Genomic DNA, 6,249 nt, shown 5'->3' on the forward strand with positions numbered 1-6,249 from the left:
CCATTTTTATAGGAGCCATTAGACAAATCGTAGTAGTGAATCTGACTCTTAACTAATCCAATGGGGTTTTGTGGCACACAATGTAACTACGTGACCTTGAGAATCTGCAATTGGTTTCACTAAGTGCATGAAATGCAGTCACATGGTTATTGGAGGAGGGCTTTTGCAGTCATAACTTCAAGAATGGGTCATAAGTAACTTTTGAGTCTGTGAATGGCCATTAAGTGAGTGGTCATAAGTCGAGATCTACCGTGTTTCTCCAACAATATTCCCCCCCCCCATAGGAAGTCACAGCATGTTTTCTAGGCATAAAATGAAATTAAGCCCCCCCCCAAATTTAGGCCTATTTTAAAACATGCAAAATGGGGGGAGGAAGGATGGGGGGAGACTTGCCATTAGAAGCGCCCCGCGGGCAGCTACGCCTCGCCACCAGCCACTCCTAACGGCCTATCATGGTGGAATGCAGAGGGCTCCCTACCCCCTCCAAGTGCCTTTGCTGCAGACCCGGGTCAGTGGGTGGGCGGCGTCAGCGCGGATGTCCGCTGGCAGGATTTCAGCTGCTTCTTGGGCCTCTGTAGCCTCCATGGTTCTTGCTGGCGCTGGTACCTCTCTCACCAGTGCTGTCTCCAACAGCAGAGTCTGAGTTGCTCCTGCTTTCCCCCGCATCCCCAAAACAACAGGGAAAAAATACATTTTGAGGTAGCTGGAAGTGCTGCGCGGTGCATTTTCGCTTAATCCCGAGTGGCTGGTTGGGTGTGAGAAGAGCCAAACAATGCCCGTTCCTGCATTCCAAGCGCACCCAGGCCCAGCTGCAGCTGTCCCTCTCTCAACAGCACCATCTCCAACAACACAGTGGCAGCAGCGGCAGGAACCGTGGAACCGTTTCAGCCGCTTCTTGGGTGGGGAAGCCACCTCCGTAACTTCCAGGGTTCCCACCACTGCTGCCGCTGTTGGAGACGGTGCTGGCGAGAGAGGGACAGCTGCAGCTCTGCCTAGGCATGCTTGGAATGCAGGAACAGGCTGTACACCGGGACTTTTGGAAACTTTCAGAGCCCGAGGCTGGAGCACCAAAGGTAGCAGCGGCAGAGACGCTCGCTTGGCTCTTCTCATGCCCAACCAGCCACTCGGGATTAAGCAAAAATGCACCGTGCGGCACTCCCAGGTACCTCAAAATGTTTTTTTTCCCCTGTTGCAGGGACTGGGATGTGGGGGGAAAAGCGGGAGTGACTCAGACACTGTTGTTGGAGATGGTGCTGGTGAGAGAGGCGCCAGTGCAGGCGGGAACCGTGGAAGCTACAGAGGCCCAAGAAGCGGCTGAAACACTGCCGGCAGACATCCACACTGACACAACCCGCCCACTGACCCGAGTCTGCAGCAAAGGTGCTTGGCGGGGGTAGGGAATTCTCCACACTCCACCATGATCAGTTGTTAGGAGTGGCTGGTGACGAGGCGTGGCTGCCTGCGGGGCGCTCTAGGCGAGGGTGCATGGGGTGGGGGAGAAATTAATTCACCCCTGAAAAGACGTCCTAGCTGTTTTTGGGGGGCTCAAAAAAAAAAATAAGACCCAGCCTTATCATATGAGAAACATGGTACCTGTACAGGTAGTCCTTGACTTATGAGCACAATTTGAGCCCACAATTTCTGTTGCTAAGAAAGATATCTAATAAGTGCCCCCTTTTTACCTTTCTTGCCATAGTTAAGTGAATCACTGCAGTTGTTAGTTAAGTAACATGGTTGTTAAGTGAATCTGGCTTCCCCATTGACTTTGCTTGTCAGAAGTTCGCAAAAGGTGATCACATGACCCTGGGACATTTCAACCATCATAAATGTGAGTCAGTTGCCAAGTGTCTGAATCACATGACCACAGGAATGCTGCAATGGTCATAAGTGTGAAAAATGGTCGTAAGTCACTTTTTTCAGTGCTTTAGGAACTTCAAAGAGTTCCTAAATGAACTGTTGTTAGTTGAGAATCATCTGTATTCACAAAACATGCTTCACCTACTTACTAGGTTAGCCTGTCTGATGCGGTTTGTATCATGCTTTGAAAAGCAAACTAAGGCCAAGTACTTCCAGGTAAATATACATAGGATTGCAACCTGAAAAAAAAAACTACTTGAGTCAAGTGGAGCTTCCTTTTTTTCCTTTCCATAACATCATCATCAATGAAATGAAACAAATGTTTTTCCTAGTTCTGAAGCTTTAAACCAAACTTTTAAATGAGCAAATTACAGTTCTATGCCATTACTTAGAAGGCTGCAGTCCTAGCTGATTTATCTGTAAGTCAAAATGAGATTTATTTATGAGGGAAAAGGCAATAAAATACTGGAACACGTTTTCCTTCTTGCTTCATCTTAAGTAAAAGCTTAGGATACCTTCCTTGGATAACTGTCTATGGTAAAGTGAATGAATAATGTGCATTTCAAACAAAAAGAGTGGAAGTCATTAATAATGTTCTGAAATATACTTAAGGTGGTTTACAGATCATCCAATGAAACTCTGAAAAAAAAAGTGTGGCTAGTGAGAGAGCCAGTTTGACACGAAGGTTAAAGATGCTGAATTAAAAACAATTCTAGGCCCACCATAGACAAAAAGCCAACTGGATGACCCTGGGCCAGTCATTCTCTCTCAGCTCTAGGAAGGTAACAGTGGCAAACCACTCCTGAAATTATTGTCAATTATTGCAAGGTTTTGTCCAGGCAGTTGCCAAGAGTCATGGTTGCCTTGACAACAAGAGTAAAGTTATTTGCAAACAAATAAAAATTGCCTGTTATGTTTAGTCTGCTTTTGGATTTCATGTTATCATAGCTCAGAAATAAAAGTGTTACACCTTACATTTCTGAATAGCAAGTTTAAGTTTAAAAGGTTGTATACAGTCTGATTTGAGAAAACAAAAACCCAGAACTTTCTGTTGCTAACCTCTGGCCTAATGGAAAATTAACAAGCAACTGCAGGCACCTCTGTGGCACATTTGGCTGAGGAAAGGACACTTATCACACTTTTCACACAGTTGGAATTATTTCTTGAAATAGGATTAGTTTCCCTGGTACTGCACACATTTTTGAGCAAAGAAAGCCCTAATAGCTGCCAGAACCAGGAGAGAGCCAGATTCACATTCTCCCATCTCTTTCTGCTAAAGAAAAAAATGAGCCAAAATATCCCAAATAGTATAGTGATAAGGTTCTAACTTTCCTTAAATGATATCCTAACTTCCTCTGATCTCTGAAGGTGAGGATAATGAAGTAATTCAAGAGGCTGAACTGATAGAAGTCTTTACCTGCCTTGCACTTGGAACATATTGTAACTACAGTTACTAGATTTCAGCATTATTGTTTTTAACATTTCAAATTGGAAAACACAAAAATTGTAAGTATAAGTCATCCCCCCCCCAAAAAAAATCTTAATTTGATTTCTAATTTCTTTTAAATTGTCCCCATTATATTCCAGAAAAAGAAACTCCAAATTCTGGGTTTTGATCCAAATTCTACTTGTGATCCTTGGCCCTTCCAACCTCCCTTCCTTCCTTCCTTCCTTCCTTCCTTCCTTCCTTCCTTCCTTCCTTCTGTTTCTAGAATCATCAATCTCAGTCAATGACTTTGGGAGGCTTACAATTCAAAAATATATTACAATAAAAATACTAACAATATTTTAAAACAAAAACAGTAGAAACATCCAAAATAAATATACATAGCAACCTACAGTAGATACCTGGCCAGTTAGCAAGGCATTCAGGAAGCAGGATCCTTAATACATTCAGCACCCTAGACTCAGGAATATAGCCAGGTTTTTAAGACCTTACAAAAAGCTAACAGAATTGGGACCATTCCAATCTTGAAAGAGACGATGTTCCATAAATCACGGGCTACTGCAGAAAAGGCCTGTTTTTTAGTCTCTGCCAGCCAACATTCTTTGGCTGACAGGATTTGCAACAGGTCCATGCTGTTAGAACTAGTTGGATCAGTAGAGACTCCTGGAAAAAAGTGATCCCTCAGGTATCCTAGTACCAAGCCATGTAGGGCTGTAAAGGAAGCCGCCAATAGTTTGAACTGCAGCCAGAAACACATTGGTACCCAATGAAGGTCACACAAAAGTGGTGTTACATCTGATGTATATCTGGCATAATGTTTTGTGCAGACCCAAGCAACTGTAATTTATTCAGTAACCTGGGTTTTGCTCTATGGCATGGAGCTAATATCAAAGTAAGCCAACAATTCTCTATCTCCCTAATAAGTAATCCCTTAGAAAGTTTCAGGCTTGAGCCAGCTATGGGCAGATTTTTTTCCAGGTCATAGGAGCTGTATAGAAATGAATTAAGGGCAAATCCCTCAGCTACGAATGGGTGGGGGGGACACAGAACGAGAAGAATGTCCATACTTTATTTTTAAATTGGCACCCAAGGCTATCCCTTCCCTTGTTTTCTGTTCCTGATATCTTCTCAGCCCAGAGCCAATTTTTTCCCTTCTCAGTTTGAGTTTTCCTATGCATGTGTTTATCTCTGTTAATATAACAGCTGTGGCTTTTCAGATGAAGCATGAAGAAATCAATTGCATTTCTGAAAAGAAAAAAATCCCAGGGTATTTCCCTAACTACAATAGGTTGCATTCAGATGTATACAGAGTTACTGATGAACCAATTGTGGAAATACAATTGTCTCTTTGGAAACAAATGATCAGATTTGGGCATCTGCTGTAAACAAAGTTAAGTCATTTCATTTCTTGCGGGGAATGACTTCACATGGTGGGACTGGCTGTCCTTCTATATATCCTGTCTACCAGGGGTGGGATTCTAGCACTTCGCTCCTATTCTCTAGAACCGGTTGTTAACATTCTAAGCAGTTCAGAGAACCGGTTGTTTGAAGAAATTATTGGCCTAATCCTGTAAGGAAGGCAGGAAGGAAATATTCTGGTGTTGCTTACAGAAACTGCCTCTCCGTTAACCCTTATTCTTGGCAGGACTAGACTTCCTGTCTCAGGAACTTCTCTGGAGTTTTTCCCCCTCCTTTGCTGGTACTTTGCTTGTGTGGAGTGACCATTCAAAGTTACAATGGCACTGAAAAAAGTGACTTATGACCATTTTTCACACTTCCAACTATTACAACATCCCCACAGTCATGAGAGGCCAGGCGAGGAGATGCGTGCCTCAATGTGAGTGATATTGAGTTGGCCACGCCCAGCCAATAACATGATCACCAAGACACGCCAACAATTAAGCCATGACCACAGAACTGGTTGTTAAAAAAATTGAATCCCACCCCTGCTGTCTACCCCACTTTTTTTCAAAACACATTTCAAGATTGTTTTTTAAAAGTCCTCTACGGCTTTAAAATACAATGCTAAATAATTGTTTGGTCATCAAAAACAGCCAACATCTAGGGCTTGTTTTGTTTTGATGTCAAAATGGTCTTTGAATCCATGCTGGATTTGGAGCTGGGAATGGATATCCTTTCTGAGTTTTTCCCATATTGTCCACCATCCTTTAAAAAGGTAAATCTATATACATCCTTAATCTGATATGATGTTTTTATATTCACAGTTTTGTCCACTTGTGGAATGTTATGGATGTTACCATTATATTGGAATAAATAATGGTTGGGCAATGAATATATTTGCCTCAAGCTACTCTATGAACTTTTAACTGAAACATTTCAAACATAAATTTCCTAGCCAGCAGCACTCTTGTTTTAACCTCCCCACACTTAGCTCATTTGGATGCACATAAGTGTATTACACAACCTGATCTTGTTCCCACCCACGTTATTTTCATAATTACTGGGTTGCCAAAGTTCCATACTTGACATTTAAGTTCTGAGTGATTGGCAGGAAAAAACAATGCTAGTCTAAAACTAATGTGGTTTTTGATAGCAGGGATCATTATCATGGCTGAAGAAAACAGCCTTTTTTTAAAAAAAGAAAAGATGTTTCAAATCAGTGGGTATGTATATCATTATTGTCCTTCAAAATGAGCTTATGTGACATCTTTCTGAATAATAGCCCACTCTTAATATGAAAGCTGTCGAGAGATTGGCTGAAAGACTTTTGTTCATTTCCCCTGGGATTAATCATTTCTTATGCTCCCTTGCTCTCACACAGTTGTATAAAATATGACATTCATTCTCCCTAAATTTAATTTCCTCTCAAGTGGCTTTTGATTTGTTTCCCCTTGAAAGGAAAAATATGGAAAATTCACAGCTTCCTTTGTTATGGGATTGTTATAACCAATTCATATTTGATGGTTGAGGATAGGCTTGCTTCC

This window comes from Pseudonaja textilis, chromosome 3 (genome assembly GCF_049901715.1).
Source record: "Pseudonaja textilis isolate UNSWEBS1 chromosome 3, rPseTex1.2, whole genome shotgun sequence".
Taxonomy (NCBI): Eukaryota; Metazoa; Chordata; class Lepidosauria; order Squamata; family Elapidae; genus Pseudonaja; species Pseudonaja textilis.